Source organism: Cydia pomonella, chromosome 16 (assembly GCF_033807575.1).
Source record: "Cydia pomonella isolate Wapato2018A chromosome 16, ilCydPomo1, whole genome shotgun sequence".
NCBI classification, from domain to species: domain Eukaryota; kingdom Metazoa; phylum Arthropoda; class Insecta; order Lepidoptera; family Tortricidae; genus Cydia; species Cydia pomonella.
The window spans coordinates 7,929,711-7,954,644 of NC_084718.1; the positions used below are offsets into that span (position 1 = coordinate 7,929,711).

Consider the following 24,934-nt stretch of genomic DNA (forward strand, 5'->3'; position numbering starts at 1 on the left):
TTAAAAAACACCGTCAACCTTCCGTCTGTGTTTGTTTAGTGCATACAGTCACCTTTTTTTACGATTTTTTATTGCTCTGCACAGCACGACCATTGCTTGGGTTGGGTTGGGTTGATTGCATTGGTTGGGTTGGGTTGGGTTGCATTGGTTGGGTTGGGTTGGGTTGATTGAATATTTCTTTGTAATTTTTCATGTAAAATGTATTGTTACGGGAGCAATAAAGAATAATTAGGTACTTACCTATACTTACTGACATAAATGTCTTAATACAATTTTGGGAATGGTCACACATTAAACCGTATTTATACATCTTATTAATATGACATTGCAATGTTTGAGATATGAGAACAGACAGCAAAAACCACGCAGAAAAACCTAAATTATATGATAATTAATAAATACTCCACTCCACAAATCAGTAATTGTTTTTTCACCACACCAACTGGTAAAGGCCTTCTTGATTGTTCAAAAACTAATGAGAAAGTTGTATTTTATCCACATGGGGGGAAAGTAATCAGATGCAAATTTTGAGTCGTTTCCTTATGTTAGCTGGTAGAATTGACTGTTAAATGATGATTTTGGATGATAAATTTTTAATTAAGTTCATTTGGATTTGATTTGATTTGGTTTTTTTTTGTATTTCATAGTTAGTATTTTCCTCGCATTGGTGTGGTTAAAAATATTGTGTTTCACTCGGAGGCAAAGTTTGTTTAACCCTCGTGCCTTGAAACTCTCGCAACGCTCAAGATTCCATTTTTCGAACCATTCGCTACGCTCGTCGTCGAATCTTTCGCTTGCTCGGGTATCAATATTAGCACGATTAAACAACAACTTGGCCCCCTTGTAAAACAAATAACTATTGACGTGAATGACGTGTCAAAATGTCTAAGTATTAGGTATGTCAATCGTCTCAATACTTCAATTTATTATTTTCAAAAAAACTTAACAGTAACATCACATGACAACTACATAAATTTGTTAAAGTCGGGCGTAGTTTAGGTATGATGATTCTCAATGTCTATATATTTTTACAATTTTGTTATTGTTTATTCACTAAAAGTCGTAATCATGTCTAAGTAGAGATGGGTAGTGAGTAAATACTCAGTATTTCCTCAATATGCCCGTATTTACTCGTTTCTAGCCAAATTGGTGGCTATAAACTATTTAGAGTGCTGAAAGGGCATATGAGTTGAAATATACGTGTATTTTGTAAGCCGCTAGCCTACTGGATTAAGTACTCAAAATTGTAAGAAATATATTTTAAGGGGACACTCCATATATGTAACTAATTGTCACAAAAAAACTTCAGAAACCACCAACGTTTTTGGATTAATTGAATAGGTAAGTACTTTTGAAAAAAAACCGCTTCTAAAGGCCAAATCCCTCTGTAACTTTCGAACCAAAGTTTAAAAAAATATAAAAAATATCAGGAGATTAGCCGTAGAAGAGTATTAAAATACTTTGAACATGATCGGTTGAGCCATTTTTGAGCTTTCTTAAAAAACCCTGAATAGGGCATAAGTGCAGCATAAATAAATACGCACTTTTGCGCGGCATGCAGTTATCTACAACATCGATAGCACTTGAGTCCCATATTTTTAAAGTAAAATCACTAAATTACCTTCTTATTTAAAACAAAATTGTATCTACGCATTATCCCGTAATTGCCTCTCACTGATGATTGAAAATGAAATGAAAAATATTTCATTGGTTTTTGTAAGTGTTGTTACAATCATCATCATTCGCTTGCCCTTATCCCATTTATTTGGGGTCGGCGCAGCATGTCTTTTTCTTCCATATCTTTCTGTCACCCGTCATCTCATTGTTCACTCGCGTTTATTTCATGTCATCTCTCACACAATCCATCCACCTTTTCTTAGGTTTCCGCTCCTGGTGTTTGTTACAATATAGGTGTGGATCTTCTTTTAAGCAAAAACTATGCCTGTGACAGAAGACCCCGCTCTTCCACAAAGCAAGGGTAGAAACCAATATGTTAGTGTAAGTATAATGATGATTAAGTACCTTCTTTTTAAAAAATTAAGCATCCTATATGCCTTTCATTGTGTAAATATTGTTAATACACGTTAGGTAACAACTCTTCAATAAAAAAAAACAATTTAGTTCTTAAATCTCATTTTTTAATTAGATTATTAGCAATCGTTTTTACCCACCTAAATGAGTAAATACGAGTACTTATCGGATGCTTTGAGTAAATTTGAGTAAAAAAAAGCATGGAATTAAGTTTTTTGCAAAAAAAATATTTTTGGTACAAGCTTATTTTATCGCTGATTGTACTTTTCTTTCTAAAATAGGTACATTAAAAATATGTTTGTTTTTCCCCATCCGGTGGGTTTCGTATAATCACTGCTGCACTCATTCTTCACTCGGTCTTTAAATTAGCACTCGCAGCAAAAACTGCTTTGCTCTTTTTAATTATAAATGTCTAAATTTCAAGACCTTATTTAAAAAACCGTAAGTAAAATGACTCATTAATCACTTTAAAAGTGCATAGTTTAGTGAGTGTGTTAAAGTTAAGATATAACAAGGCTCGTTTGAATCAGATTAGTGTAATTAATGTTGTATTCCACGAAGGTGAAGAAGCGCCCATTCGCCTCTCCTGTCAAGTACTCGAGTTGAGCAAGAGCCAGTAGATTGTAAAGAAAATGTAGCAATTACAACGACAACCTTGTTCGAAACTATACAACGAGCGAGTGGTAAGCGAAAGATTTTCATGGTCGCCAAACCACGACACATACAAATTGCATATCTATGAAACCTTCGCTATGTAGAACTTAATTTGTATTTATGTACTTAACTAAGTATAAGAAAGATTGAACAAAATGCTAATAAACAGTCATTTAGGATTACCAGGATACATATTAATCAATTAGTGTGTATTTAATTTTGATACCAAACTTTGTAATTTAATGTAAGAGATGCCTGTTTATGAAAGTAATAAGATTAAGCTGTCTTAATCTTCTCATAATTAATCTGTTTAAAGTAATACTTTAAAACGTAATGAACCGTTTAGTTGAGTAAGGTCGTTAATTTGTATATTACTACAGTACTGCATTTACTGGCATAAGAAATGTCGCTCATTGCCATAAAAACACACCAAAATTAGGTATTTGCGTCACGATATCTCACTGATATCGTACGTGCCGTTGCCGTTGCATAACGAAACATCAGTGACAACAATAACATATACCTAAACGCATAAATATCACATATTGCCACAGCAACACAATACGATTTAAATTTGACTATCGTGAGTCCGTATTCACAAGTTGATTGCGGTGTCAATGCTGTCGGTAAAGACACCATACGAAAGTGTAAACTGGCTCTTGCAGAATCGGATTGCATTGTCATTATAAATGCACGACATCCGATACAATATGGGGAACTGCATCGCGTTTTGTAAAAGAATTTCGAATGTTCCAAGACTTCCAAGTATCAGACAATAAAATGAAACATCTTTAAATAATGTGTCAGTGAAAACCGAAACAACGGAAAATAAATAAGTAACTTTTGATTGGAAATGGCACAGATGTAACTATTGGGGAAAAAGATTGACACAGTAATACTCGTCTACCTACTTAAAACACAAATATAATAATTGTTTATTTCCTACCTAGTTGTTATTTTACTGTTACTATGAGGTTCAAGGATAATGACGCAAAATTGTTATTCAATAATTTTGAATGCAATTTAAATAAATATGTCAGCTTGTCAACCACCATCGCCAAATAATAAATTGTAGGTACCCATTTCAAGCGAAACTAAAAATATTTTTGTTTGAAGGAATAAACTTAATTTTGATCAAAAATCGCTATTTGGTTGGGGACTTGGGGGAATATTGTTTAACAATTCGCAAAAGTCATTGGGTAGGTACTTATGTATTTTTTGTCTATTACGTATTCTTTATCTATAACACCATAGGGTGTTTACGTGTGTTGAGTAAAACACAGGTAATGAATTTATGAAATGTTAAAGACAATAAATTCTCGGATGTCTTACACCAGTGATGGATGACCCAGCGACCTACATTTTAAAAGTTTAACTACGTTACTCGTCGTTGAAATACACGCAGGAAAATATTACCAACAAACTTTATGCTCATGACTTTACCCCTGAAACGTATTACCGTAAAAATGTTGTCTTAGTGATGTCAGATATACTCATTAAGTCCAGTATTATTTAGTGTTTAGGTAATTTTTAATATTAACTTTTAATATTGCATAGCTATGGTGCACGCTATTTCATATTAAATATGGAAAATGCAAAGCGAAGTCTTATTGCGAATATTTGTGACAGAGGGAATTGTGTAATATAATTATTATTATTTAAGCTTTACTCTGCCTATGGCAATTACCTGCCTATTAATTAATTATAATGATTATATTCTGACTTTTACTATATTTCGAATAGAAACATTTAAGATTTCACAGTTGACATCGCATTTTTCATTAAAGTGACCGAAAGGAAATGTCTACATGTCACGAGCTGATTAAATCTAGACTTGATTTAATCAGCTCATGACTTTTAGTTTCAGTAGGTATTTGTATAACGTTTTAGATATACATAAAATAGCACGCCATCAGTTTTCATAAACCTATAATTAGTAGAAACTAGTATCTCAAAAGCCATCGATCTCAAAGGTAGTCAATTAAAATATACTCATTCTATATGTATTGTTACTATAATCCATAATAATAAATGTATACCAAAACATCAATGCATCATGACCAGTGCATACGTTATCGTCCTGCATCGTGATTGGAATATGATTAGGCAAGGCAATACAGAGAGAATTCTATAGGTTCAATCATCCACGATTGTTCCAGTGGCCGCACAAGGACGGTCGCAGACGGTTTTCCACAGCGCCACCCAGCCGTATCGGTGTTTAGGTAATATAATAGGATGAAATTGTCTCGTTAAAGAGGTTAGTCTAACAAGTGTCATGTGTAAGACATTATAAAATCAAGTAGGATCTAAGGACAAAGCGACCGATACGCGATAGAACTCCGAACATTGACTGCATACGCAGTCTCGGGGATTAGGTATTAACAGATTTCCTGAACATGATATCTGAATGAATATTAAAACGCAAATACCATAGGTACTATACAAAATATTTAGGTGGATTTGAGAAATCGATTTTTTATAGGGGACAAGAAACTGTAAAGGCTTCTCCTACTACTCTTCGGTTTCCGTGTCTTATAGTCCGAACCAGCCCCTTTAATAATTTCACTGTAATTACTTTTTGTATACGAGTAGGTACTAATATAGTCTAAGAAATTGTAACTAACATTCTTTTTATGGGCCCTCGGCCTGTTATAAACGAATATTTAATTTAATTTAATAATGTGCAACACGTTCGTGGTTTCAGATTTTTTTGTGACAAATAGATGAATGGATGGAGTGCCCATCTAAATTTTTTTATTGTTACAATTTTGATTACTTAATACAGTAGCGGCTTACAAAATACACCTATATTTTAAATCTATATGCCCCTTTCAGCACTCTAATTATCTCTCAACCAATCTGAGTATAAAAGAGTAAATACAGGTACATTGAGTATTTATTCAGCATTTACCCGTGAGTATTTACTCACTACCCATCTCTAGTTCTAACCATATAACTTTCAATCGGGGAATGACGTCGATAAAAAAAGATAAAATCGTTGTTGGAAATATTTTGGATGGTGTTATTGCCAAACGAGTTTACGACCGGATCCGATGATGCCTGCATTCAGAGGGCGATAAACTTTCACAAACAAACCCTGTCATCAACACAAAAAATCTTAAATAGCCTCTGACCGACCGAAAAGAAGCCGGTTCTTATAACATATTAATGAATTTACTAAGTCATATTAAATCCTATAACATTCTAGAATCTTATCTAAAGTTATAAAGTAAGAACCTGCCTACATTAATGGTGACAGTCATGTGACACTACTGTCAGTAGCTTTATAGCTAGCTATTTACAAAGTGAATTTATTGTTTTTTTATGAAGATACCTACCAACTCAACCTGATTTATTTTTGAGATGACATATGATTTTTGCCTAGGCTGTGAAATTAATTATTAACATATTACATACTAAATCGGTTCAGCATTTTAAGGGGCTGTCAAGACTGTTTGTTTTAGTAAAGCAAAACAATAATAGGATTCATTTTATTTCAAAGACCGTACTCGATATATCATTGAACGAAATCGGCTCGATAGAAAATAATTGCAAAGATTGGTCTTAAAATCACCATTAAACGGTTCAGTCGGTGGGTTTGCAATTACAATCACAATTTTAAAACATTTATAATTTTAAAACAAATATTACACCAATAATCCTCTTTTTTTTCAATAAGTTTCTCATTATTTCCTTGCCGAGGCCCAGTAACATGCGACAGTGCTATCTCATTTACTCTAATACAAATAGATAGTGTCGCGCTTGAGGTATTGACAGCTTCTTAAGCTTAAAGAGGTAACAGACAGACGCATATAATAGTAGGGATTAAACGTTTCCTCTCAGATAACTTGATCCATACGAGATATATAAAAACTTTAACGAGTCGTTAATGACTGCAACACTAATGCAGTTGACACTTTGACACACGTTGTGTTGTTATATTGGTTGAAACAATGAGAAGTATGTCCAGACACGTCGGTTAAACTATTAAAATGTTGCTTGATAGGTACTACTAAGTGGCAAATTGCAACTTAATTGACTCTTAACCTTGTATACAGATACTATTGCTAATTGCCCTTACAGATAAATTATAATATTTGTTATATTTTTTGCGCATTATTTACTGTGTAAGATTAAGATTAATAATTATTAAAATATAGGCGTAGGGATGTGACGAGCCCATCGCCCGCTGGTTTTACCAGTGCAATCAGTCAACGCAGGGCAGCTTGTGGCGAGCGGTTGCGGAGTAGCGACCCCACGTACCCGAGTGCTCCTGGGGAGTTCTGTTACCCGCAACGGTGGGTGGGACAGGATTCTCTGCCTCTAGCTTGCCTTAGTCGGCCGGCCAGAGTGGAGTCGTTAGAGCTATAAGGTCCAGGTGTGGAAGTGAAAAATTGCATAAGACGTGAGTTGCCACAGTTGGTACGGCAGCTCGCAGCCACTGGGTAGAAAGCGGCGTACACCTCTCGACACCCCTGAGCCGCTCACACCGGTGTTGCCCTTGAGCCATCCTAAATGTCGCTTTTTGTGGGGGCCTATCTTGTGGGGGCGAGTCACCGTCTGCCGGAAATAAAATTGAATACCGTTTTATTAGGCAGGCGTACGATTTTTTATCCCATAGCCCAGTATTTAGGCCATTGCTTTCACCCAATAGCCCAGATACGATATGGATTGGTGTCAAAAGTGACGTTTTTGTTTGAAGAAACGTCACTTTTGGCACTGACACATCTAGTCCTGGACCCGGGTACGTCCTTAAACTACGTCCAGAAGAGAGGTATGGGCATTGTGAATGTCATCTAGCTTTGTGTGGTAGGGCACAGCACAGCGGATGTCATTCCAGATCTAGAGCAGAGCCCAACTAGGGAAGTGCCTCCTATCTACCTTACAGAAAACTGCAGCCAAATAACACTAGATCCTACTTATAGTGTTGTGTTCCTGCCAGTGAATAAGGTTATCAGTGCTCAACGAGGGTGCGGAGTGTTAGGGTCGGCAACGCGCATTTAACTTCTCTGAAGTTGCAGGCGTACATAGGCTACGGAGACTGCTTACCACCAGGCAGGCCGTATGTTTGTTGTAGTCCACCGACGTAGTATAAAAAAAAATCGTATCTTTAGCAAATGTTTGACGTATCTTAAACTTCGAATCGGGCCGTATTATGCTTCTAACTGAACCAAATTTAAACCAAATTCGTTATTCAACTCCCGAAAAATGAAAGTATTCAATATGCAACTCTTTAGTCATTTACATTTGTAAGGTACACAGCAAACAGGTTAAGGTTCACACAGGAACTACGTTCGAAACCACATCAGTTTGATAATCGCCTAACATCTCTCACTCAAGAAGCTGAACAAATGACTTCAACGCGTGTACCTATTTCTGCTGTATTGCACTTCATGTAATCCTTTATATCACGGTTGTACAAAATATGTATTTTATAATATGTATAAGTACCTACAATCTAGTTTCTGTACTTACTGGTAAGAAATTGCTTCCTCATTATTTAGTTCGGTTTTGAACTTGTGATTCCAGCTTAACAAACTAGAACTAAAATATACTCGTATATAAAACTTCAAATTAAGTATATTTTTGAAACGCAATAAATATAAGAGCCTCCGTAGAGAGTACTATTTTGTACCATTTAGCGTTGAAACTTTATTTCCATGGGGTCCCAGCGCGCACTAGTTTTTTGCAGAAATCGCGAAGCGTCTGGTTGACATAACTGATGACGGAAGAGCTGTCGGCTTCCTCCCACAACGTATCAGCATTGTAATATAACGAGGAAATGCCGCCAGAATCCTTGGTACAATGCCTCAAGCGCCTTCCTTCCTTCTTCCTCGCGTTGTCCCGGCATTTTGCCACGGCTCATGGGAACCTGGGGTCCGCTTGACAAGTAATCCCAAGATTTGGCGTAGGCACTATTTTTTACGAAAGCGACTGCCATCTGACCTTCCAACCCAGGGGGTAAACTAGACCTCGTTGGGATTAGTCCGCTTTCCTCGCGATGTTTTCCTTCACCGAAAAGTGACTGGTAAATTTCAAATTATATTTCGTACATAAGTTCCGAAAAACTCATTGGTACGAGCCGGGGTTTGAACCCGAGACCTCCGGATTGCAAGTCGCACGCTCTTACCGCTAGGTTTTGTTTTAATAATGCCTCGAGTGCCTATTTTAGATTTAAGCTAGTGATTTTAATATCTCTATATATATATATATATCTAGTCTGTAAATAAAGATTTTGTCTTAAGTACATTTTAATGTCAAGGCCATTCGTTGGTACAGTCAGCATCAAAGTAGAGGATCAAACAACGCTTCATAAGTAGCTACCATTATGTAACAGCTTAACAGTAAGTTGTCTTTAATATAGAACAACTAAGACTGTAAAAAAATACACTTTTGAACGTGAATTTTAGAAATGTATCTATATTTGGAAAAGTTATCTGGGATGTCAGATACTTTTGGCGCGTTATTTCATCCGCTACTATTGATGCTGACTGTACATATGCTAGTATAAATGAAGTTTATATGGACAACCTTAGTATTAACGTCATATTTGACTATACATATTTACTATGGCGCGGGAAGTACCCTGTTTTAGTTAATTGCATTTGTTTAGGGCATGGCTAAACTTTTTTTTCAGCTCGACAACAGTCATGAATATCTCTAAATATAAGAAATATAAGTTATTTCAACTTACCTCTGTTTCAACTCACCTCGGTCTCCCCTAGTAAATGATTAGCGAAATTAGATAAATTAACGCTGAAATTTAAAGGCGTGTACATCAACCACAACTTAAAGTAATAGTGATACGAAAAATCAACTAAACAGGTAGATAAGTATATAAATTAAATACCTACTTACACGTATTCAGTGTCTCAAATTATCACGTTGGTTTCTGCCCAAATGCTGTTGATTCAAGCATGACATCATCATGTGTTGTGTAAGAATTTATTGTATAAGTAGGTATTTATTACAGTGCTACAATTTTTTATTCCACATTACGATCAGTTTAAGTAATACGAGGTCATACTAGCACAAACATTTTTTCACGACGCAAGAACATTAAAAAATAGGCGTAAACATGCGATATAGAATACAGAAAAATACTTTTCAACACACTTGCTCAAAACGACGTTTTTATTCCACCGATTTTTGGCTCATAATCCCAGATATTAAACACGCGTGCTTTTTCAGTATATTATAACACTCGTGGTTTTTCATTATATTATCCGACTGGATTAAGAAGAACTGATTGCTAAAAATATGCATGGAAACGGAGCCTTCTTAATTTAGTCGAGTACCTAATACATTTTTTTAACCAACTATTAGGTTTTAAATGTTGGTTCAAAGAGGTTTTATCACACCAAACATTAATTCATAGATTAAATTATCTCGTAAATTACATTAGTGAATAAACAAAATTTTATCAATTTGATCTCCATCCGTCGAATAGAAATACGAAAATATAAACTGTTTTACATTTTTTTAATTGGCTATTTGTCGATTTCGTTCGCGCCTTTGTCTTGCGCGCGCATTGGAATCGTGCGTAAAAAAAATAACGCGCCAGCCATTTTCCGTATTTGTCATAAAATTAGAATAGTTTTACATGTTTTTAGTTTATATATTGACGAAAATGTCATTTTCAAGCATTAAATATTAAGAACACATAAATTTGACGCTGCCAAATACTAATAGAGGCAAGAGTCGAGAACGATAGCCTTTTACCATCAAAATCGGGTAGGGTTTCTGCTCGAGAATTCTCGAGGCGGGAAATCTCGAGAAATTTGTCCTTCACCGAGGCGGGAAAAAAAAACTCAATGCCTCGAGAACTCGAGAAATAAATCTCTTGTTATAGTAAAAAGAAAACACATCATGTGTATAGTGTATTACTTTAGGTAGTTAAATAAATGTAAACAAAGTTTTTTTTTTATATTTGCAGGCACTTAAACTGTTAAACATTTCTTAGTTAACCAACCAAATAATAAACTGCCTTGATGCGTCCCCTATCGTTCTGGCTTCAATAGATTTTTTTATTTTATTTAGAAAACAAACAGCTTTTTACAAATATGTCTAAAATAAATGAACTAAAAATAGGCCTAAAGCTTCCTACGTTACTAAGAAAACTATTACTATAGTTTTTTTACAATTTACAAGAAAACTATTAGATTTTCATATAATGTAACTTTTGAACTATTACCCTCAAATGTCTAAAGAATTCGTCTCATTTAAGGTTCATTACTATGCTTCCTTTCGCATTAGAAAATGGTAAACAATCTTGATGCGTCTTTTATTAAAAAAGCTTAAAATAATAGTAACTATTACTTATGAAAGCAAAATAATGTAAGTAATCGTATATGATTTATAATTATTCCATATTTGCCTCGACTTATTTTTCAAACGTGTTTTTCAATAAAAAGACACGTCATTAGACCGCTTATCTTATTTCTTATGCTAAAAGACGAATTACAGGGCCGTGTATTAACAAATATTACAAAACTAATTTACTCTTCATAAATCAAATAATACCGATATATTCCTATTAGCAAAATCGCACGATTTTAGCAGCTTTAATGTTACGCTGAGTAAGTATCGTATCGTAGTAAATCTTCTGTAAGTTTGTCACATCGAGTTAAATTAATTCACTTGAATATTCTTGCCTAATAAAAGACCACATTGTGATTTGTATACATTTTGTTAAATACCTAAAGCAATACACTATAACATATTACATCGCCGGCGCGCACGACTGCAACTATACTTTTTTTTTTATTATTAAGTGTTATTTATGGTAATTAAAAATTGACCATTTGTATGATTATTGATCTTACCTACGACTCCTATGCATCCATTTTGTATTAAAGCAAAATAACATTATGTACTTTGAGCCTTTCAAAATTTCTCGAGATACTCGAGGAACTCGAGAGATCCTGGTCGAGAATTCCCGGGCCTCGAGAAATAAAAAAGGTCGAGAAACCAGAAACCCTAAAATCAGGTGAAAAATAATTCGCGGCATATAAAACTTTTATTCAATGGAAAATCAGCAAAAACGCCCAATCTTTTTTGGAAAACGTACTGGTAGCTTATTTCAATGAACTGGCGAATAAGTGCCTATAAGCCCAGAACGCTTTGGTGCAATTATTTGATGAAAAAACTGTAAGCCACCATTTTGAAAATTGTACTTTTATTGTTTTGACAAAAAAAAAATTATAAGTTTTGTTTTTTCCTCGCAAGTGTGTTGAAAAACGTCGTATGAAACGCGTGTGCGTAGGTCTTTACCCTCATCGGCTTTCTTATTGCGCACTCGCTTACAGCTCGCGCGCACAATATCGTCTTGTGTGTAATGACCAACTTAGCACACTTATATCATAATGTACTATTACTCGTATCTACGAAACTACCTTGACCAAGTCCCTTAAAAAATAATTTTTATATAAATAAATAGGCAGCTACACTTCACATAAAATGCGAATTCTTGGTGATGTCATAATTATCATCGGTAATATGAAAAAAGTCGTTTGCAGTAAAAAAAAAATACTCCGCACCTTATTAACACGATGTTTTCGAAGGATATATTAATATCCTAAACCGGTATTAGATATTTAAAAACCTGAATGTGATTTGATATTCATTAGACATTATTCGCAGCGCAAGTACATAACGATTCGACTCCTTGAGCGAGCAATTTGTACTAATCTATTTAAATCTATTTTAGTTCACGTTGTTTTATTACAGTCTTTTTTAGTAAGTAATCATCGAACAACTAAAACAAAAAAAGAAAATAACAGTTGTACCAACAAAGTCACCATTGCCTCATCCATCGGAAATTGCACAGGTACCGCGCATTGCTATTTGTTTTGTGTACTATAAGGCACTGTATCATTACATGTTGGACGAGCCGTTATTAATTTATGCAGCCATTTTACTTCATACTTTAAATGTAAATTAATAACAGTTTTAGTAAGCGTCTGTTGTAATGTAACATTATTTTTATTATGAAAAAAAATAAAGATGAAAATCCATAGTGTTCTGTTAGCTACCCATAAAAGTACCAAGTTATCGACACAAAAAATATTAAATTTAACTTTCATAAAACTAATTAAAAACCAGTTAAAAATAATATATTCTATTTATAAACATAGCATGTACAACCTACAACACTATAATATAATCAGAAGTACAGTGTATATTATAGTAATCATTTATCTTGAGTAATTACGTCTTGAGTACTGAGGATACTGAGGTCAACACGTCTCGGATAGAGATTGAAGCAATTATAACCAAAGTCTACCTGTTATTTTAATTTTTAATGATATAGACAATATAATAAAATATATAATATATGAACATAATTCAATCATATAAACATAGGAATCATATAATAAGGTCCTACTTGTAAGTACGTAAAATTACCTATAAAATATAAAAGAAACAATTTTAATTCATGAAGTACATGGCAAATGATTTAAGAATGTTTTATATGTAAATGTTAAAGACAGTATATATATTCACGTAATCACTGAGTAATTTATACTAAGGAAATCCCCGTTTTTTATAAGTACTTAAATATGATGTACAGTTAGCCCAAAATAAATTAGAATAAAGCAAACAATCGAAGGCCGTGGCGATAATGTTGGAGCAAACAGAGCATCGACGGTATTTGATGAGCGTCTACATACATTCGTGCCGATCGCATCACTCTGAAACCCTAATATTTGTGTGACGACGTTGTCGCCTATTGTCAAAAGGGGAAGAAAATTCATAATAAATTTTCTCTCTTGTCATTATGAGTAAATTATAATCAATTTTTCGCCATCTGATCGCCATCAAATTCTGCTGAAATTTCTCCGGGAGTTAAACCTAGTTAGATAGACTTCTAAAGTAAATTCCTAGGAATATTGCAAGTTCCATCGCAATCGCCATAAGCGCGTTTCTTTTGCACAATGGATGTACATATTTACTTGATGTAAGTACATCCTAAATCAAACTCCTTAAGAAGTTGCTATCGCTAGGGTAAGAGAAGTAAATTGTATCGCATGTTCGTCTTTCGGTTGGGTACATGATTTTTAAATAATTAGCTAAAACGGGGCAATATGTATAGCTAGTGCATTTACATAAGGTTATGCACGGAAATCTTTTACTGTGCAATTAAAATGTAATAACATCCTTATCAACACAGCAGTTCATTCACATTTACTTCTGAACCTTTCATGTCGAATGTGCTCCAACGATTTTATTATTATTCAGTAGTATCAAATGTCAATGGCGAAAACTCGTTCTCATACGTCTAAAGAAATGGTTACCGCGCCGGCATCATTTAGCCAAATACCGTTGTCCGGCGATTTGGGCAGATCTTCCGTCTCTGTCACAACTTTCTCTCCTGCTTTCACCTGCTGGACCACGTTTTTTAATGACAACAGTAATGTGCATTCTGAGTTGTGTTTTATGCCAGTGATATCAAGTTTTCAAAATTCACAGTTTTATGGATGATATCGGATAAGTTCTACCTATTTCTACGTGTCAAAAATTTAACGTAGGTATGATCGGTTTCCAGAAGTCATACGCCCAGATTACCATGGGAAAAAAATTAACTCGCTAATTTTGAAATAAACAATGGATGTGGTTGTTGACCTTTATAAGAATTTTAACACTTATTTAAAAAACCTACACAGACATTCACAACATTTAGGGGCTTGGACTGACTAGTCAAGGCAGTATTTTTTTACGCTAGGACAAAATGATTCAAAAGGTCGGTCGTTCTAAGTTCCAGGTTCTTCATCATCTTAAAAAACTAAGTAAACAAGACTAATACATTTCCGCATACAAAAACGATATTATCATTAGCCGAATGAGTCACATATTTTTTTGGTAGTACTTTTAACATGTATAGCTACATATTATATTTCAGGCAAACATTCGCCGCAAGCTTATTTGAATCTGTCAGTACCTAGTCTTCTTCGTCTGCTATAAAATAAATACATTCCATAATATTCTCTTCTACCTACCTGAATATTATATTGTAACTGATAAATGCCTAAATAACTTGACATGTAATATTTATAATATTATAAATGGATGACTATACCTATTCCACACTATACTTAATCACTTGATACGCACGGAAATGTCGCGAGTCCGAATGTTTGGTTAACGCTTAACGCCTGAATATGCAAATCTTATTACGCAAATAAAAAATAAACTCAAGAATTGCAGTCATGCATAGAACCCGGGTATATCCTTAAACTACGTCCAAAAGAGAGGTTTATATGGACACTGAATGTCATCTCGCTTTGTGTGGTAGGGCACAGCACAGCGGATGTCATGCCAGATCACCCAACTGGAGAAGTACCTACACCTTACAGAAAACCGCAGCCAAATAACACTATACACTAGACCTTGATAGTGTTGTGTTCCTGCCGGTGAGTAAGGTTTGCAGAGGTCAACGAGGGTGCGAAGTGTTAGGGTCAGGTAACGCGCATCAAACAACTCTGGAGTTGCAGGCGTCCATAGGCTACGGTGACCACTTACCATCAGGCGGACCGTATTCTTATTTAACACCGACGTACTGTATATAAAGAACCTACATTTTGAGCTCTAGTAAGACAGTTTATTACAGACAACATAAGTGTTACAATCTCTGGTTAAATTGATGAGATGATAGATAATGGAAGTAATTAGCTTCGCATTCAGTTATCTCAGGTAGTCATTAAATAAAATATCGTGGCAACTAGAAGACTGGTTTTTAAATTATAGTCGGTACCTACACCGAATAATTGGACTTATTAAAGTTGGACTCTGATTCTTCCAGGCGTCACAAGTTTATATCCAACAATTCAATGGGCAGGATCAAAACGAACCTAACTTAACACTAACTTGAGTTGTACTACGATGATGCACTTGCATTAACATTTTATCTCCTTCTTCCTCGCGTTGTCCCGGTAGGTTTGCCACGGCCTGGGGTCTGCTTGGCAATTAATCCCAAGAATTTGCGTAGGCACAAGTTTTTACGAAAGCGACTACTGCCATCTGACCTTCCAACGCTATTACCGCTAGGCCACCAGCGCTCTCATTAACATTATATCATGTTTTCAATGTCATGTTTTTAAAAGTATGTACCATTATACCCTTAAATTATTAGTGAATGTTAACTATACATATATCTTACTCGTAAGCGTGAGCCTTAACTAATACTAAAAAACCAAACAAGTGCGAGTCAGACTGGCCCAGAGAGAGTTCCGTACAAATTCAAGTTTTTTTTTACAAATTTGCTTACAAAATCACATATTTATATGTTGATATGGAGGGCAATACAGAGCAGTTTGAAAAACAAACGCCATCGGTTTGAAATCAATAACATATTTTTTACTACTCCTTCTCAAAATATTTGACTACTCCTTCTCACAAGAAGATCTCCATACAAGAAGATCGATCTGCGCACATTCCTTATCCTATTCCTAATTTTACTAGTTAAGGAATTTAACGAGCAAGCATTTCCGAAACAGTCGCTTTAAAAACACAACGAACTTTTCCACCGGGCGAGCAATAATAATCCATCTGTCAATGGAATAAAAGTTTAGACGTGTGCATTTCTATTGCGATGCAAGAAGATCGATCAGCGGACCGGGCGGCCTTCTCTTGCGTTTCCCAACGCGCACGCGAACGACGGAAGGACGCTCGATACCTGCGCCCGCGCAGGCTCTAGCTCAATCGATTCCATTTCATCAATAGACTGCGTAGTCTATAGATTTATGGTTATGACCTTAGCTACTACTTTGTTACCTTCCTGCTTTAAGTCACAAAGGAAAACGGATTTAAAACTGTAACGTAAACATTTATTTTTATCGCTCTCATGTAGTAGTTTACTCTATATTTTCCTGTTTATTCAATTTTCCAGTTGTATAATGTTTTTCATTCAGTTCCTTCGGAATCGTCACTATTGCTATTCAATCCACATCTAAAAAGCGGCCAAGTGCGAGTCGGACTCGCGCATGAAGGGTTCCGTGCCATTTAAGACGTATTAAAAAAAAATCTACTTGCTAGATCTTGTTCAACATTTTACCACTTTGGACACACATTTTACCACTTTGGAACTGTCTCTCGCGCAAACTATTCAGTTTAGAAAAAAATGATGTTAGGAACCTAAATATCATTTTTGAAGACCTATCCATAGATACCCCACACGTATGGGTTTGATGAAAAAAATTTTTTTTTAATTTATTGACGTATTAAAAAAAAACTATTCACTAGATCTCGTTCAAACCAATTTTCGGTGGAAGTTTGCATGGTAATGTATATCATATATTTTTTTTAGATTTTTCATTCTGTTATTTTAGAAGTTACAGGGGGGGGGACACACATTTTTTCACTTTGGAAGTGTCTCTCGCGCAAACTATTCAGTTTAGAAAAAAATTATATTAGAAACCTAAATATCATTTTTGAAGACCTATCCATAGATACCCCACACGTATGGGTTTGATGAAAAAAAAATTTTTTTTTAATTTTTATGACGTATTAAAAAAAAACTACTTACTAGATCTCGTTCGAACCAATTTTCGGTGGAAGTTTGCATGGCAATGTATATCATATATTTTTTTTAGATTTTTCATTCTGTTATTTTAGAAGTTACAGGGGGGGGGACACACATTTTTTCACTTTGGAAGTGTCTCTCGCGCAAACTATTCAGTTTAGAAAAAAATGATATTAGAAACCTAAATATCATTTTTGAAGACCTATCCATAGATACCCCACACGTATGGGTTTGATGAAAAAAATTTTTTTTTTAAATTTTTATGACGTATTACAAAAAAACTACTTACTAGATCTCGTTCGAACCAATTTTCGGTGGAAGTTTGCATGGCAATGTATATCATATATTTTTTTTAGATTTTTCATTCTGTTATTTTAGAAGTTACGGGGGGGGGGACACACTTTTTACCACTTTGGAAGTGTCTCTCGCGCAAACTTTTCAGTTTAGAAAAAAATGATATTAGAAACCTCAATATCATTTTTAAAGACCTATCTATAGATACCCCACACGTATGAGTTTGATGAAAAAAGATTTTTTGAGTTTCAGTTCTAAGTATGGGGAACCCCCAAAATTTATTGTCTTTTTTCTATTTTTGTGTGAACATCATAATGCGGTTCATAGAATACATCTACTTACCAAGTTTGAACAGTATAGCTTTTATAGTTTCGGAAAAAAGTGGCTGTGACAGAATCGGACAGACAGACGGACATGACGAATCTATAAGGGTTCCGTTTTTTGCCATTTGGCTACGGAACCCTAAAAAAGAAAAAGAAGTCAGGGCACAGAATAAACTCTAATAATAGTACCCACTACGTTCTCGGGGTTCGCTTTGGGTAACCTAATCCTAGGTACACCTATTGCACAGTTATCTACAATTTTGCGAAAGGACTGCTATCTGACACTTTGAACCTAGAGGGGAGATAAGTTCTTATCGGGATTAGTCCCTTACCTTGGGATTTTCCTTCACTGGAAATACACATGTCTCTGTATTTCGTACATGTTTAAGTTTCATGAAACCCATTGGAACGGCCACGGTGCTCAAAATTTATTTTATTTTATTTAAAATATTTGAACATGCACTTTACGTCATGAACATGTCGGACAATACAGGATTTGTTCAGATATTTTTGAACATCTTAGCTGCTTCGACATATCTAATGGCGACTGTACGAGCTGGATGTCGAACCTATAACCTCCGGTTTGGAAGCTTTAGCACTAGGCTACCAGAGCTCATCTTTTGATGTTAAGAGGAAGATTAAGTTTACAGGATTGGCATCAATTAATATCGTAAAAAAACCTTATTTATAGGGAAGCTTCCTTTCAAATGTAAGTAAACACTTCTACATTGCAAATCAACATACATATTATCATTACATATTATCTATCTATTAGCATTATCTACTAAATAAAAAACTGACAATAAAATAATATCGTAAGCATTTACTTGAATAGGTAACCTAGCACTAGTCATCAGAGGCTAGCAGGTTTTTATAATACACCTATTTACGACGCTAAACAGTCAAGGCAACGTCAAAGTCACGTATATTTAGATTACACAACCACATCCAAAATTACCACTTTACTGACGAATATTATGACTTATTATAACGACCACAAGGCCCCGCTTAAGTATGAGGGCTTAGCTGTATAATTACCTTCAAATGTTGGAAAATGCAAAGCAAAAGGACCTATTATTTACTGACAATTCAGTGTAGTAACTAATAAGCATGCTATTTTAAGCGAAATATTCAGTAAATAACTGGCCAGTAACAAAACCAACAGTTGCAAAACTTTACTTCTATTTAAACGGCTATTGTTTGATAATGATAATATTGATAATAATCGACAATAATTCAATTCAAGTGGTCGCCCGGTACCTAGCCACCGGAGGTACCTAATATCGACCAGTATTATGATTATTTTATTTTCCATGCATTTATTTAACTTTTGACGTTTGTTCGCTTTCGGTTCGCGTTCGGGTTCAGTAGTTAATTAGGAACCCTTATAGGTTCACCATGCCCGTCTGTCTGTCTGTTCGTCCGCGACTTTGCTCCGTGATAATTACTGCTAGAAAGCCGACATTTGGCATGCATATATAAATTAGTTACCACTCGAAACTTATAAGAAACCCTCTATATTTAATACAAAAACTCGTTAACACGAACTTTTTGGCGTTTCCCTTCAGATTCGTGCTATCGAGTTTCCACTCTACTATTTAAATCACCAGATGGTGCTAATATGTTGTCGCGGTATTTTGAGTTTAGATAGGTATGAAATAATTTATTTCAGAAAATGTTTTATCAGCTTGTTATTTAATACTTTCAAACTTATTTAAACTGGTGCAGTTTAAATTGACCATCTAAATTTTTTTATAAAATCAGTTTATAAAATCAAAGATATATGTGATTATCTACTTATCTACATTACGTACTTACAAATAAGAATACTACAACAGAATATATCACTTGTGAAATATAACTAAAATTTTCTATCGCATATTCTTCTAGAAATACTTATTTTACGTCACCGTTGACCTTTGTGAACGATTTGAACGAACACCTAGTCTCAAGTTCATCTTGGATATTAAACGAGTTATATAAATTTGAATGCGACCATATTACGAAAGTTATAAAAGTTTAGTGAACTTATGCAAGTTTTATTATGGTTTAGTCTAAAGTTGATAATTGAAAATAGATACCATGGAAAAAAAATTAAAATGTCTAATAAAAATATTGTTTGTAAGGTAAAGGTGGCAGTGCTTGCCATGCTATTGCACACAAACTCTGCTGTAACTGTCATCTCCTCTGCTAACGACGTAATTATAAAGATAACAGACACTGCATGGGACAGTGACGAGCACTAGAACGTACACCTTACTGGTATCCAGAATTAGACAGATTAAGAGGAAAGGGGACGACCACTTCTCCATACAAACGTAGGCCCCCATTTTCATGTATATTCATTTGACGTATATTCACCATAGCTATGCCCCTTCCCAGCCAGCCGTCCTCTTTCGTTTTAAACGAAGCTGACAGTTACAGGTGTGTAGATTTTCATGATATTACTTAAGTACCGCGTTAACGTACCAATTTTATATGTTTCATAGCTTATAGGTAAAGTTCCTTTCATTTACGTGGCTACATAACGTGGTTAAATTCGTGTGGACAAAGTTGCGAACAAGTTGAATCATAACAAGTCTTAATCTTAGTCACATTTAGAATCAGCATTGACTTCGTGAACTTGACCTAGTACATTACACTTGTCTTGTTTGATTTGATGACTTGACATCGATATACTTAGGTACTTACTCGTATGTAGAATGCATACGTTCACTATTACACTATATGCATATGTTTTAAATTGTTTATATTGCAAATCTTGGTCAATATCATAAAACCGTCTAGAACATTGATACAGTTTGTGTGAGCACGTAGACACTGAGTAGGTATAGTTTTTCAAGTTTACATAACATGAACAACCTATGTAGCGGCATTTATAATAATTTCCTTCCGTATGCTCTATTCATTGTGTTGATGGAACTAATTTCTGAATTAAAAACAGTATCATAGGTAGGTAGTGTGCAAACAAGATATTTGGCAAATTTATTTTAAGGTTGAGGTAAGTAAATGATCTTCTTAATAAGAATCAAATATGTAATACAATACTCACAAGGAGATAAGAATGTACCGTATGTATGTATGTATGTAAAATTAATGCTGAAGATTTCACATAGGTTTTTATGATTAATAATGGGATTAACAAAATGATAATTGTTCACTTTAGTCATGTTTTTGGGAGGTACTTACAGAGCACTTGTAAACATTTCTTTCATTTTTGTCAGTACATATTTAACAATATACTAAAACTATAGAAAGTTTGAACACGAACATCTGACAAACTTGACCGCAATTCGGTAAAAGTTTACTTAAAAAGTACTTATCATGAGTCTCTAAGACTTTTCTGACCTTCACGTCTAGTGTTTGTAAGTTGGTGGTCTAATGTGCGTGTCGGTAATATTATTTTAAGCTTTCCAAATTTAATCCCAGTTTCTTGACTTGCACGTGATTTGTAGGTGTAGGTAGGTACCCGTATCTATTCAAACCTTTACGGGTATTGGTCATCCTCGTAACATAGGTATAAGATTTGGTTAGGTGCGAAAATTTGTAACATCAATAAAGGTATATATATATATTATAATTTTATATCTATATTTGTACTTAAATTAAGGTTCTACTTATATAATACGTACTAAAGTTTATTTCAGTGTATTTTGTAAGCATATAAAGTAAACAGAATTAGAAATATTTTTACAATCAATATTTACCTTTATTCTTGCAGAAGTTGCATCATTTATAATTTTATATTTTTATTTATGTTGTGTAGGTGCGAAGATTATTTCCAATATGTCTCTATTCAAGCAACATAAACACTTTGCCTTTAATCTTATAAACCCTCCAGGCTCAGGTACATAGAATAGTTAATTCAATGTGAGACCGGCGAGAACCACGATCGCCTTGAAATACTTTCAAACCCTCGTGAACTATGCGAAAACATTTACCTACACGACTACCTAAACATTTGCCAATGCATCCTTAAATGAAAACTCACCAAATCTCCAATCACACACAATTCGGCAGCCGGCAGTCAGCTGTTCACTCACTTCTCACTAAGTCGTTGCTCGATTGCTTGAATACCTTCAAGGTAACGAACACGGTCGGTAGTATAATACCGATTTGTGGATTTTAGGCCTTTGCGAGCGCACGCCGGTGTGTCTCGGTTCGACGCGCGACTCTGATCGACTGAGCGTACGAGCGGCGACCGACGTTGCGCGCGCACGGGGACCCACTGCAGACGGCCTTGTCGGCAGACACGGGGTGACTACCCTAACCTCGATAACAATATTGGCGTAAGGGTGAGAATTTATGCGCGGTATGACGTCTGGGCAAATAGAGGGTACGCTCATCACGCGCGATTTGCACGCGTATTAGGTTCTTCGCTTCGCTGTATCTACGCGTATAAAAGTTGTACATTGTCATGCACGTAAAGGCATTGTGCATGTAGAAGTTTTATCGCGAATCTTTATTACTTCACACATATTTTTTTAGAAATGTATTCATATTTTGTACGTTCTGAATTTATATGTAGGGTATATTATTAATTTAAAAAAAGAACATGCTAGTATATACATGAAATATCTCTTTAATAATCGTTAACATTTTACTTTTCATTTCGAATACGAGGAAAGTAAAATACATGTCATACATGTGTATTTAAAAAAACATGAATATTTAATAGGTAAAGTATCGCGATTTATGGAATGGGGAGTTACATATTAGAATGGAAATTGTACAAGAGATCCATTTAATATCAAATTTTAATTCCTTATCTTAATATAATGAAAAAAAAACGTACTGGGAAAGTAAAATGCTCTAGTGCACAAACGTATCGTTTTCTGCACACATTTTAGAACAACAACTACCCGACTTTCAGAGCACGAGAAATGAAAACGCTATTCTGTACATAAGTTCCGTAAAACTCATTGGTTTAAGCCAGGATTTGAACCCGTGACCTCCGGATTGAAAGTCTGATGTCAGATCCACTCGGCCTCCACCAGTAAGCATTTATCCATATTTAATTTATACATACTCGTACTTGTAAGGGTCTTAAGTTCGTAGTGAGCACATTGGCGAGTATTCATTTGATATTGAATAACATTAGGCAAAGTATGGAATAAATCATATTTCACACATGTCACTATATGTCAACGAAATTGTCAAAGATAAGCGTCTGGGACGCCATTCGATAGGTCTTTAAAATTACTTGTTTTTAGGGTTCCGTAGCCAAATGGCAAAAAACGGAACCCTTATAGATTCGTCATGTCCGTCTGTCTGTCCGATTATGTCACAGCCACTTTTTCCGAAACTATAAGAGCTATATTGTTCAAACTTGGTAAGTAGATGAACCGCATTAAGATTTTTACACAAAAATAGAAAAAAAAAAAAAACAATAAATTTTGGAGGTTCCCCATACTTAGAACTGAAACTCAAAAAATATTTTTTCAACAAACCCATACGTGTGGGGTATATCTATTGATAGGTCTTTAAAAATGATATTGAGGTTTCTAATATCATTTTTTTCTAAACTGAATAGTTTGCGCGAGATACACTTCCAAACTGGTAAAATGTGTGTCCCCCCCCCGTAACTTCTAAAATAACAGAATGAAAAATGTAAAAAAAATATATGATATACATTACCATGCAAACTTCCACTGAAAATTGGTTTGAACGAGATCTAGTAAGTAGTTTTTTTTAATACGTCATAAATGGTAAGGAACCCTTCATGGGCGAGTCCGACTCGCACTTGGCCGCTTTTTTTTAAGTGGTTATTTTCCGATAATCGAAACCTAAACTAAAAAAAAAAATTGTCAAATTACCTATACATAATATGTATATACTATTATGTTACTTACACTTTCACTGTTTTATTATTATTATTGTAGTTTGTGGGCCTTTGAATGCCACGTCGACCAGGCATTGGTCTATTGTGACAGCCCTTTAAACTGATGCCCGTTGAATCCAGGAAATTCCAGATTCTTTGGGCCGTAATGTTCTGTACCTCATAGGGTTGCAATACGTGCCGCCCTAGGTGGGTACTTCTTTTTGACATTAGTGGTCCACAGGAGCAGAGAATGTGCATTGCAGTCTCCTCTGACTCATGGCAGAACCTGCATGTCGCGTCTTGTTTCTTTCCGATTTGAAACATGTGTTTGATCAATTTACAGTGTCCAGTCAAAATTCTGGTCACCGCGCAGGCTTTGTGTCTTTTGAGCCCTAGAAGCTCCCTAGCAGTTTTGCTGTTGAACCCTTTGATTAGAGCTTTCGAGTGTTCTTGTCCTTTAACGAACTTCCACCAATCGTTTGTCCTTATTTTTTCTAAATTGCTGAGCAGTGAATATGCATCCCGTTTTGTGATTCCACAGAACGGTTCTGGGCCGACCAGGGGTGTGTCTGCGCCCTTTCTAGCAAGTTCGTCCGCTTCTTCGTTTCCGTTAATGTCGGAGTACCCTGGTACCCATCTAAGTGTGACTTTGTTGGAGTTTGCCAGTGCATTGAGGTTTGTTTTACAGTTCTGGACTAGTTTCACTGTTTACCAGGAGCGCTACGCCGTAGCGCGTCCGTAGCAAAAGCAAGTACGAGACTAGACGAGTACAGTATATTATAAATCCTATATTACTACGAAATTCATGCTCTGGTTTAAATTCCGGTAAACAGAGATATCACAAAATATTGTACCTATAGATTATTTAATATGTTATAGTTATAATTTTAATGTTTTTTAGTAAGTAGGTATTTACCTAGTTATCTATCTTAAAATCGGAGCATTTTGACATTATTGCAAATCATTAGAAATGATGGAAGAGAGACTTTTGAACTTAACCTTCGACTGAATTTTTGCATCATAAAAAAAGAGTGAATAAAATACATCATAATAAATAATTATACATCAATTGCAATTAATTTTGATAGAGCCGTATAAAATTACATATTACAAAAAAGTCAACCCTTATAGTTTCGCCATGTCCATCCGACTGTCTGTCCATCTGTGGTTTTGCTCGATATCCGTGATGAAGCTTTTTAGCACTAACGAGTGCTAGAAAGCTGAAATTAGGCATGGAGATATATACATCAGTTACGCCGACAAAGTCGTACAATAAAAACTAGATAATAG

General features: G+C 35.0%; 1 protein-coding gene across 1 annotated transcript in view; it reads right to left on the reverse strand.

Annotated features, from left to right (window-relative positions):
• The window catches only part of LOC133526175 (estradiol 17-beta-dehydrogenase 11-like), a 65,108-nt gene extending 43,073 nt beyond the window's left edge, over positions 1–22,035 (reverse strand). Inside the window, exon 1 of the mRNA XM_061862666.1 lies at positions 21,815–22,035. The gene's annotated coding sequence lies outside the window, so the exon portion shown is untranslated. The remainder of the gene's footprint in view (positions 1–21,814) is intronic.
• Between the last annotated feature and the right edge of the window lie 2,899 nt (positions 22,036–24,934).